This window comes from Mytilus galloprovincialis, chromosome 9 (genome assembly GCF_965363235.1).
Source record: "Mytilus galloprovincialis chromosome 9, xbMytGall1.hap1.1, whole genome shotgun sequence".
Classification (NCBI taxonomy): Eukaryota; Metazoa; Mollusca; class Bivalvia; order Mytilida; family Mytilidae; genus Mytilus; species Mytilus galloprovincialis.
Window position 1 is genome coordinate 45,440,585 of NC_134846.1, and position 11,252 is coordinate 45,451,836.

The 11,252-nt window shown below is 32.8% G+C and overlaps 1 long non-coding RNA gene across 1 annotated transcript; it reads left to right on the forward strand.

The window, feature by feature from the left end:
- The first annotated feature begins 699 nt into the window (after window positions 1-699).
- On the forward strand, window positions 700-6,478 carry LOC143045097 (uncharacterized). The gene is made up of 2 exons (XR_012968862.1): window positions 700-798; window positions 2,650-6,478. It is a non-coding gene; the product is annotated as an uncharacterized LOC143045097 (long non-coding RNA).
- The last annotated feature ends 4,774 nt before the right edge of the window (window positions 6,479-11,252 follow it).

Here is an 11,252-nt window from a genome sequence, read left to right on the forward strand (position 1 = left end):
TGCTTGTTTTCGAGATATAAGCCATTGAAATTTTGGCGGGAAATGTTTTTTTCTAGATTTTTCATAGCTTTATCATTGACAAGTTAAAGTTCTCAAAAACTATTAAAAAATAAATAAGATTTTATAAGACTTTTACAAATGGCTTATAATTATACATGCAAAAGATTTATAAAAAGAAAATATGTATGTGAAGTTAGCAGCCGGTTTGTTATTCGATTTTCGATATTCAATATCCAACCGGCTGCTAGCAGTCACTTGCACTTTGGGCCCTCCGTTAACATAGAAAACAGGAAGTGTACCCAAATTCCTTTTACTCACGTTTGTATCTACCTATTAACTAAAAATCTGCATAATGTCAGAAAGATTGAGAGATCAGGGGGCTCTCACCATTGCCCTTCGTCCTAAAATTTTGTCATTTTGTAGCTGAAACGTGACAATCTAAGCCGTCCATAGATATCGAAAAAAAATTGTTTCAAATTACAAAAGTATACCAACGAATATAAACTTGTTTACACATTGTGTTGCATAAAATTGATTTAATCGGTTGTAAACACTTTAAATAATTGTGCAAAGTCTATTATCATAAATGAATTGTTCAGTAACAAGTTATTCTCAACACAGATATTCAATATGGAAAATGTGTTTTTTAAACTAACTTTGGTAACATTCCAAATATAAAATTACGGAAGTTAGACGTTCTAAAACATAAAAATTTAAATGCAAAGTGTATCGGTAAAATGTGAATAGTGGATAGTAACTATATGCATTCAACGTTTGACAAATAGATCATTTCAAATGGTAAAGTATACACTTTTTAGTTTCTTTTTTCTTCAGACAATACTTGTAATATGAAAAATATTATATTTTTGTACACACTTGCTTCTTCCGACACATCATGTTTTACTCTTCGTCTCGACCCCACGTTAACGGCTGTAGTCAAGTAGAATATCCCCGTCTGGCAATACATTTTTTTCTAAAGGTGTCATACCACCAATTACTCCCTCAAATTTAGAACGTATGTGAAAGTAGGCCTACTCGGACAAGAAATAGTGCATTTGATGTCATTGTTCACCTAAACTAACCAACAAATTTGCAGAAATGAAAGTTTTGTTGAAAGAGAAATGTATTAAGACCATTTTAAGCCAAAATTTACCTGTTTATGAGTTTGCATTAAAAATTGAGGATTAATGCGCTCCATAGTATACTAATTTAAGATTTCCAGAAAACCAGGGGTTATTTTTAGTGGTACCTCCTTTCGGAAGCTCTCTTCTTTCTTATATGATTTTGAATGTATGTTGAAAATTGGCATGCAGAAAGGTGACACCTGAACGATTCAGGATATACCTAGTTTCTATGAAGTTAAACTTAAGGTAAAATATTTAGAAAGCTTTGAAAATTGCAAAATTTGATTGAACAGATAGGGACTTTTAATTGGTGGTATGACACCTAAAGAGATATGTCCTTTTCCGCAGTTTGTCAAGTATTAATAGGCATAATAATCCGATATTCTGGGTTTTTTTCCTGTGTTTTTATTAGAATCTACTTGTTCTGTAAGGTCTTGATATCACGCCCACATTTCTCATCATCGGAGATTAGTAAGATTTAGACAATAATTTACATCATCAGTATCTCAGACGAGCTGGAAATTCAGCTTGGTTTAAATATTTGTTAGAGTGATGTTCCCTGTAAATGAAAAATTCGTAAAAATCAACATTGTATACTTGTGGAAATCATGTTCCTTCAATTGTATGTTTGTAAATCAATTTTTGACAGAACATTTCGTATTAGATTTCAAACAATAGTATCACAAATGGGATTAAGTTGCATATTTATATTAAACTAGAACACACCCGTGATATCGCGGGTTCGTGACTGAATTAACGTATATAACTAAGCCTTATTTTAGTATTGTATTGTTATCCGATAAAGTCATGCCGATTATAAGATGTACAGTTTTCTCCTGTTTCAAAATCTGTCTGTTTGAACCCGTCGACCTGGAACTTATCAATTATTGGTAATATTAATTATTTGGAAAACAAAAGGGCCTGGAATGGAGTATTTGTTAATCATAGAATTGTCTTATATTAGTTCTAAATGGAGTTGAATTCTTTGATTTTCTGTTTTACGTCATGCCGGCTAACAAATTGAAAACTGTACCTATACGCCTTATTTTAAGTCCAGATTTTTAGTATTCGTATTGTCATATTAGAAATTCATACTGATTAAATTACAACAACAGGGAACAATGTGACAATAATTGAATTTAGTAGTATCAACCCTGTGATTATGACCCGTGTATATAGCAAATCCAAAATACACCGTTTGGTGGTGCGCCTGTCAGATGAGGAACGTACAGATAAGGTAATAGGTAACAGGTGAATGTACTGTTGGTATCGTTATCGAAATCGACCTTGAACTTGTTAATTATTTGCAAAATTAATTATGTGGAAAGCAAAAGGGTCTGGAGTGGTGTAATTTTTAATCAACACCATTGTCCTATATAATCTATATATAAGTTGAATTCTTTGATTTGTCGTTTTTACCTCATGACGGCTGACAAACCTCGTTGTTTTAGTATTATAGATTTCTCGAAAAAGATAAAAAAAAATCTACAGATTTTGTTAGCTGCATTTTCTCATTACTTTACAGAATAAAACAATCCATGCGAAAGGTTAAACTATGTCATCTACCAATATTACCTGTGGACACTGTGAAGATAGAACGTACACCCTTCCTGTAACATGGTGTCCAGAATGCGCACAAGCACTTTGTGTCATGTGCGAGAAGAAACACGGTGAGTTAGAGACAAGCAAGAACCACACAGTCATTTCAACAGAAAATTTTATGAAGTTGCCACAATATATACAGCAGTTAAAATTGACATGTACAGATCATTATGAAAGACAAACATGTTTTTGTGTCAACCACGAACTTCTCCTGTGTAATGTGTGCATACAAGACACACACAAAACATGTGACGATATCAAGCCAATCCCGGAAGTAATAAAGAATTCAAAACATTCCGTAGCAATTGAGACTGCTAAACAATGTTTAAAAGACTTGATAACAAATTTACATAATATAAAACGTGATCGGGATAACAATATTAAAATGTTCAGCCAACGAAAGAAAGACATTTTAACAGAGTTTGCGACATTCCGTGAAGAAGTCATTCAAAAATTAAATGATGCGGAAAACAAACTAATCGGAGATATAGATTACCAAATTGGAGAAGAAACAAAAGAAATCAAAACTTTTCTGATGAAAATAGACGAACAAATCGCAGACATGGAACAAAAGCTTCGCGATATTGATTCGATGACATCGTATGGGTCCGATTTTCAAACATTTGTGGGAATTAAAGAGGTTGAAAAATACGTTCACAAAGAGGAATACCAGTTACAATCTTTATTTGATAATAATCAACTTGATGAGATATGTATCAAGTTTAAAGTCAATAAACAGTTCCAATCTTACTTAACAGACATTACACAAGTCTGTGAAATTTTCTTGCAGACTATTCCCACAAAAGTGAGAATTTTCAGGGAGGACAAAAGACAGATGCAAACACCTATAAGTAGCAAAGAGTCACATCTAGGGTTGGCTCAAAAATTTGACATTGAAGAGGGATCCCGAAATCGTAGTATTAGAGGTTGCACCTTTATGCCGAATGGAAAATTTGTTTTCACTGACCGTAACAGCCAGGCGTTAATTATACATGATAACGATGGTTCCTTCCAATATAGCATTGAAGGTCATGGACGCGTATTTGATGTCGCTGCAATCGATAACACATATGTTGCTGTGACGTCAGGCTCTGAAGCTGTTGTTTATTTATATAACATTGAAAGCAAGGAAGTGGTAAAAACAACGAAAACAAATGGCCCATGTTACGGTATCACATTCAAAAGTGGTGTACTCTTCTATTGTGTTGAGGGAAAAGGTATAGAGACGATTACGCTGTCTGATAATACTATTTCAGAATTTTACATAGAAGCCCTGCCATGGGGAACGTACATTACAACTGTGGATGAAAACATTTGCTTTGTCAATCACGAAATCGATATAATTAAGCTACTGGACTCTTCTTCAAAAGTCTGCTGGACATTTAATTACAAACACTTTCTGCGCGATCCACGAGGTGTGACGTCAGATAACCATGGTATTATTTACCTTATTGGCCACGCTACAAACAATGTCGTGTCCATATCCACCATTGATAACGTGGAATGTAACCAAATTCTATCTATGGAAGATGGTCTGCTTAATCCAACAGCCATTGATTTTGATGCGAGGAGAAATAGTATCATGGTTGTCAGTTGGGAGGGAAGTGTCCTTGTTTATAACTGCAACTAAACAGTCACCATCAAATTATCATTCAATAAATTTTTAGATTGGGTACCAAAAATCAAAATCAAGCAGCTATAATCAAACAAAAATAAGAGCTTAACCAGTCAAAAACAACCAAGTATGCGTTTCTTGCTTTTATCATAAACCATATCTTCGTATTTCTAGATTTATATCACTTGACTGGGCGGAGTATAAGGGATTCGCGCATTTAAGACCAGTCCATCTATAGACAGGAGTTTTGGGATAAACTCATCAATAAAGTGTCCTGTTATTCGTACCATATCATACACTCAATTCATGTGTATTTGCGTTTGATGACACTGATTAGTGAAGAGAGTGTAATTAGTATTATAACGGCAATCATCCTTATGACACACATCTTCAAATAGACTGTCCTTATGCAAATTAAAACGTAAGCTCCACCCAATCAGTTTAAATAAAATTGGTAATATTTCAGAAAATATTTAAAAATAAGGAGATGTGGTATGATAAACAATGAGACAACTATTAATCAAAGTTCAAATGAAGTGAATGAAGTAAATATAGGCAATTGCACGGCCTTCAACAGTGAGAAAACAAATACCGTAAAGTCGGTTCTCTCACTAGCAAAAAAAAAAAGACAAAAACAAAAACATATATAGGTAATGAAACTAAGCACTTTTGCCATCTTGATACGCAATTAAACTCCCATTTAGATATGTGGTTTTCATAAATTACCAGCAATATGTTGATTAAGATATCGTTCACTTTACAATAGCATAATTATATATTTATAACTTTTAAAAAAAACATCAGAGAAATGTCTATTTTTAAACTTTTCTGACACTAACACTTCCTATTGTACAAATCAATGAAACCTTTGTTTAATACCTTGTTCATACTTCATTTTTTTCTCTCTCTTATCCTTTAAAAAAAAGGGACGGAAGATACCAAAGGGACAGTCAAACTCATAAATCTAAAACAAACTGACAACGCCATGGCTAAAAATGAAAAGGACAAATAAACAACAGCACACACGACACAACATAGAAAACTAAAGAATAAACAACACGAACCCCACCAAAAAACTAGGGGTGATCTCAGGTGCTCCGGAAGGATAAGCAGATCCTGCTCCACATGTGGTACCCGTCGTGTTGCTTATGTGATAACAAATCCGGTAAATAGTCTAATTCGGTAGGTCACATTCATGAAAGGGAAGGGGATTGTAGTTACGACGTAAGGAACATATCCGATATCATTTGTGAAACGGTTATTCCATAACGGTCAACCAACTCGTGATTGCGTCCGTAAAATTTACGAAGGGATGATTTCAACTTCACCATTTGGAACTCTTGGTTTAATAGCTTTCTTGTGAGCAGCAACCCTCTATCAAGAAATTCATGATAGGAAATGCAAGCACGGGTATATAGTATCAATTGGGAGATATATACCCCGTATGCAGGTGCTGCTGGAATGTTGCTACTTAAAAATGGAAAGTTCACAATTGGAAAGCTGAAATCATCTCTTTTGTCGTAAAGTTTTGTTTTCAACCGACCCTCATTGTCAATTTCTAGATGTAAGTCAAGATATGAGGCCGACTTAACTCTATCTGTAGTATCCTTTATCTGTAGCTCGATTGGATAGATGCGTTCCACATAGTCACCAAATTTTGAATTATTTAGTGAAATAACAGTTAAAGTTTTTAATAACTTCCCGGTCGATCCTGCAAAAGTTATGTTATATTTGCCAATGGACGTGTACAACCAAGAATCAATAAGAACACATAGGATTCATTTTTCTCTTTAATATTCTAAAGGTTTAATTGTAATGGAAAACCCGCGTTCAACATCTCAATTCGTCAAGTCATCAGTTTTTTTTGTATTTGAACAAATATATGATTTAACATTAATATTTTAGTTTACTCAACAGTCTGCAACATTATCTTTGCCGCATGTCTAGAAAACCTCTAATGAGTAACTTATAATAGCTGACAGCCTCGATCATTTATTGTATGTCACTAAGGGGGCTGGACTTCACCTCATTTATTCGAATAATAACTACACACTCAACATATATGTCAAGATGATATTATTGATGATTCAATGAATAAATGCACATAAATAGACAATATATTTATAAGAAAATTGAACGATTGTCCGTCGAGCTAGTTGTTTACGACCAATGTTATTGTAAGCTTTTATATCCACAGCTTTGATTGAAATGACAGTGAGCTGTTTATCGCCAATCTACCATTTCTTTTCAGACACCAAAATAAATATATCACCAATGACGTCATATTTAATTCTGTCATTAAGTTACATAACACGTAAGCTGAGGAGTAATACATATAGATGACATTTTTAACTTGACACTATTCTTTCTACTTGTTCAATTTATTGAATGTAAAGTTTTTATATGGCCGTCTTAAACAAACTGACAACGCCATGGCTAAAAATGAAAAAGCCAAACAAACAGCACACGTGACACAACATAGAAAACCAAAGAATAAGCAACACGAACTAGTTGTATGGATTTGATAGGTTTGCCCCAATTAGTAGACGGAAATAAAGAGAAGACTCTCGACATCTTGATAAGTCTTATCGACACTTTGAAATCAACATTCATTTACATGCCGTATTTTTGTTATTTCGTGTACAAATGTATCGATTATTTTATGGGATTTAGGTAACCAATAATGGCCATGCTCATGTCTTCAATTATAGCACGAATGTTTTCTTCGATTGGTGAAAGTCTCGAAAGAAACATTTCTCAAGGTAAGATTCCCGCGAGAACTGCAATTATCATCCACACATTGACTTGTCTGAAACAAATATTTAGTAGTCTCTCTCAAACAGATGGATTTAAACTTTACAAGACATCATTCTGGATCAATATATCCATCTCAAACTGTTATTAAGGTTGGTTGGCTTAAAAGTTTGGGTTATCCAAAAAAATATATGCTTCAACCTACATGTATAAACATAAATTAATGATTATAAACTAATTGGCCGAAAAGAGGTTTCTTTAAATCTGTTACAAGTGAAACAGAATAAAGTTGAATCTGTACAAATCTAAAAGTGTGCTGTACACAGAATCATTACTTTTATCATCAGATTGACAACGAAGCTGGTTATGTTCTATTTCCCAAGAACGATACTTGTAGAATCTAGCCATCTGTTGCATTTAAGTTTGTGAAACTTTAAGGTTCATAGAAATCTGCATCAGTGGGTCTATTAGTCCGAAAATGTTTATCAAATAAACTCGATGTTTAACAAATATCTCCCAAATAAATCACGGGTTGATAGCTGGCCATGAAAAAAAAACAATGATAAAAATTAGTTCAGTGTAACAAGCGACAACAGTACATATATCAACAACTATTTGACATATCCTTAAATAACATTGATCATTTCTAACATAATTATGAAAAAAACTCTTTATAGTTTAGTTACGTCCAAAGTACTATTCTATATGGTCCTTGATAGTCACTCGAAGCCAAAATTTGAACCCAAAGATGTATTAAAATCAAGACACTGTAAAAGTTAGCTCAAAGTACTCAATATTCGTACATGTAAATATTGGCTTTTCATACACTTATATTGTCCACTGTATAATCAAGTAGTTTTGAAACAGTAGCAAGATTATAATTAGAAAACTATCTTTCACTTCAAATGTAAAAAATCGATCTTTGTCTAAACTTAAAATTCAGAAATGAAAACTTAATGAAACGTATTTATAACTACGTTTAATTGTGTATTGATTTCAGTTATCGAGGAATGCATGCATTTTTATCAGAATTGAATGAAAACAATTTGATGTATACTTAATAAATTTTCGATGATTTTTAGTGATAGCGTTGGATCTGCTACGCAAAGTATTGGTTTCATCAATTCAAAATGTAAATGTAATGCAATTTAAATGTATTGACATGCACTTTACGGCAGACGACAGTTGGAAGTTTATTTTTAGACTATTGCATTTTACGACGATCGAATTTCCTTGGGGTATTGCCGCTTTCACTTAGAAGAGCAGACATGACACCAATGACGTTGACCAGAAATCATCTTATTTACTAAATAAGCTAGATAACACTTGATCTAAAAGGTAACAGATTAAGATATTCTCATTGGAGTACACGTATGCATATATTTTATACAGGACTGAAGTTTCCTACCTCAGTCATTTTCTTTTTTATAGTATAAAGATATGTTGGTGAAGACTTTTCTTGTTATATTTCAATACCATGATGTTATTTAGCTACGGGATTAACATATTTGTCCCCAATTTGTTAAGCTAGCAGCAATCAATCAATCAAACTAATTCATGCAAAAAAATGGTTCATATTCCGAAAAAATTTTGAAGGTAAAATATGTGCATTTTTGTAAAAAAAAAAAAGAAGAGTTTGTTTTCACATTGTCGTTTCACACTCCTGTAGAGCAATTGTCTGACTAATTGCGTTACTAATGATATTTTTTTTATTTTTTTTATTTGTGTAAAAAAAAAAATCAAAATTGTAATATGACTATATGTTTTTTATTTATGCCTTTTTTTTATTATAGCAGTGACTTAATTATTACAACAAAGAAATCAAAATGACATTTATTGCACTATAAGGTCTTTAATCAAGTTAGAATATAAAAAAAAAAAAAAAACCATCAAAGATTGCAACAGCTAAGAAAAGCTTCTTTCTTACTGTTATTTTCTCTGGAAAAAATTGGCGGAAATGACGTCATGTCTGCATCTTGAAGTAATAAATTGGTGTTTTATTTGATTTATATCACAGTTACCGTCAGGTAGGGATTCTTACTGTACAGAAATACAGAAATAGCCATATCATTTATTTTATTTCTAGCTGTCTGATCCAAAATGAAATTGTCAAGTAATACAATGAAATGGTAAAGTTCTGGAAATAGCACATTTATACGGGTTTTATCTCTAATTTGTTTACATTAAGTGACATTTGATGCAATGAGATGACAAAACACAGCAGCACTTTATACTTTTAAGGTTTATTTTGAGAAAGTCAATCAAGTTTGAAACCAAGTAGGTTCAGTCCTGTTTAATGCGCAGTTTTGTCTTATTCAAGGCAGAACAAATATCTTAGAATCCTATATAAATATGAAATCTAATAAATGACTTATTTGTCATAGCACCTGAATTGGTACTCGTTGCACAGTTTTATTCGATCGTTGTGTCATGAACTATTCTGTCAAAAAAAAACGTCTGTAATAAATAAAGGACCAAAAGAAACCAATATGCATAATCCATCGTTTTCTAATGATATCATTCGTTTCTGTTGTTTAGAACATTTTCAGATATGAAAATAAGAAGATGTGGTAAGATTGTCATTGAGACAACTCATCACCAGAGTCGACAAAGCGACATAGAGTCCAAAGTTAACAGCAATAGGGACCGTACGGTCTTCAACAGTTAGACATAATGTCATGGACCATTAGTCTAAAATAGGCACTGACTGTGTTTTGAAAAAAAACCCACATTATGTTAAGTATGTTTATGTGTGTGTCATTTCTTAAAAAACCGCACTCGTTCTGTTTGAGCAGTCACATTCATTGGTTGTTTAGATTAGTGTGGTATACAATCATTGACCCTTTAACATGCATTTGACAACGCCTTCCACTTTAAAATTCGTAATGCACACTTTCACTAACCGGTGAGAACTACTAGTATGACATCTGATCTTCATATTTTCTCCTAAATTTTGAAACAAAAGACTTCTATTTGACTCATTTTACAGGTTAGAGCAGGGTGGTACACCTAGTATATCCTTCATCAATTTATAAATATCACTAAATTTATACCCCCCCCCCCTCTCCACATACACACACACCCACACTGGGTACATTGTTATGCGATATGCATCAGGTGATTATATTGCATAAAACGTAGGATTCGAGTTACATCCCTTTGCATGCATGCTTACAGAATTTCCTTGACTTTATTTTAAGACAGCTAATAAAACATTTACCGAATAAGCTTGTTATCATAAAACATTTATCAATTTTTGTATAATTGTAAAAGACAACCTCGCATTGCATAAAAAAGACAACGTCAAACTCGCATTAAAATCCCCCCCCCCCCCCCCCCCGCACGAAAATTAAACGTGCAAATGAATTTGATTAGGTAATTTTAGTTGCTATGTTGCTGTCCCATTGACGTATATCTCACATTTGCTTTTAGATGTACACACACGTATTTCCAAATGTAGTAGAGGTTTTATTACATGTATAAAAAAGTTGAAAATACAGTTTTACTAGTAATTAACTATTTTAATTTTATGTAAGGCTTGTTTGGTTACATAAGTTACCAGTTGTCTTTCAAAATGCATGTAGTTTCTATCGTTTTTATCTTGATTTATCATTTTTATGTCTTTTCGTAAAGTTAACATTCATTTAATACTTACATTTTTTTCTTTAAAAGTGAAGTATATCATCGAGACTTGTTATTTGTTGGAGGTATTGTCAGACTACAAATGTAAATAGTCTTATGACACAGTTATCTGCCTTCATTGTTAGTTGTCAATAAATATAGTCCCTTTTATTTCAGTGTTGGTTTTTTTTGTTGATTTTTTTCTTTGTTCTTTGGGGGATACATTCCAGTATGTACGATCTTATACAGAAGGTCTAATTTTCTGTCAGTATAAACTTACACTAGTAATTCAGAAAAAAAGCGTATGAAGAATAGTTTATCCTTCCTGTTGCGTTATTGTTTTAAAAAAAATACATGTTACATGCATGATGAGAAGTTGAAGAAGCACAGTCATATAAAAACGTGGTTTTGCATCTACATCTGTCTTTAAATTAGCAACTACTTGTATCACGGTGTATTACAAGAAGGCGGGAGGATGTGCACTATTTAATAGATGCAAAATATTTCATATATCATACATTCTAACATGTACTATA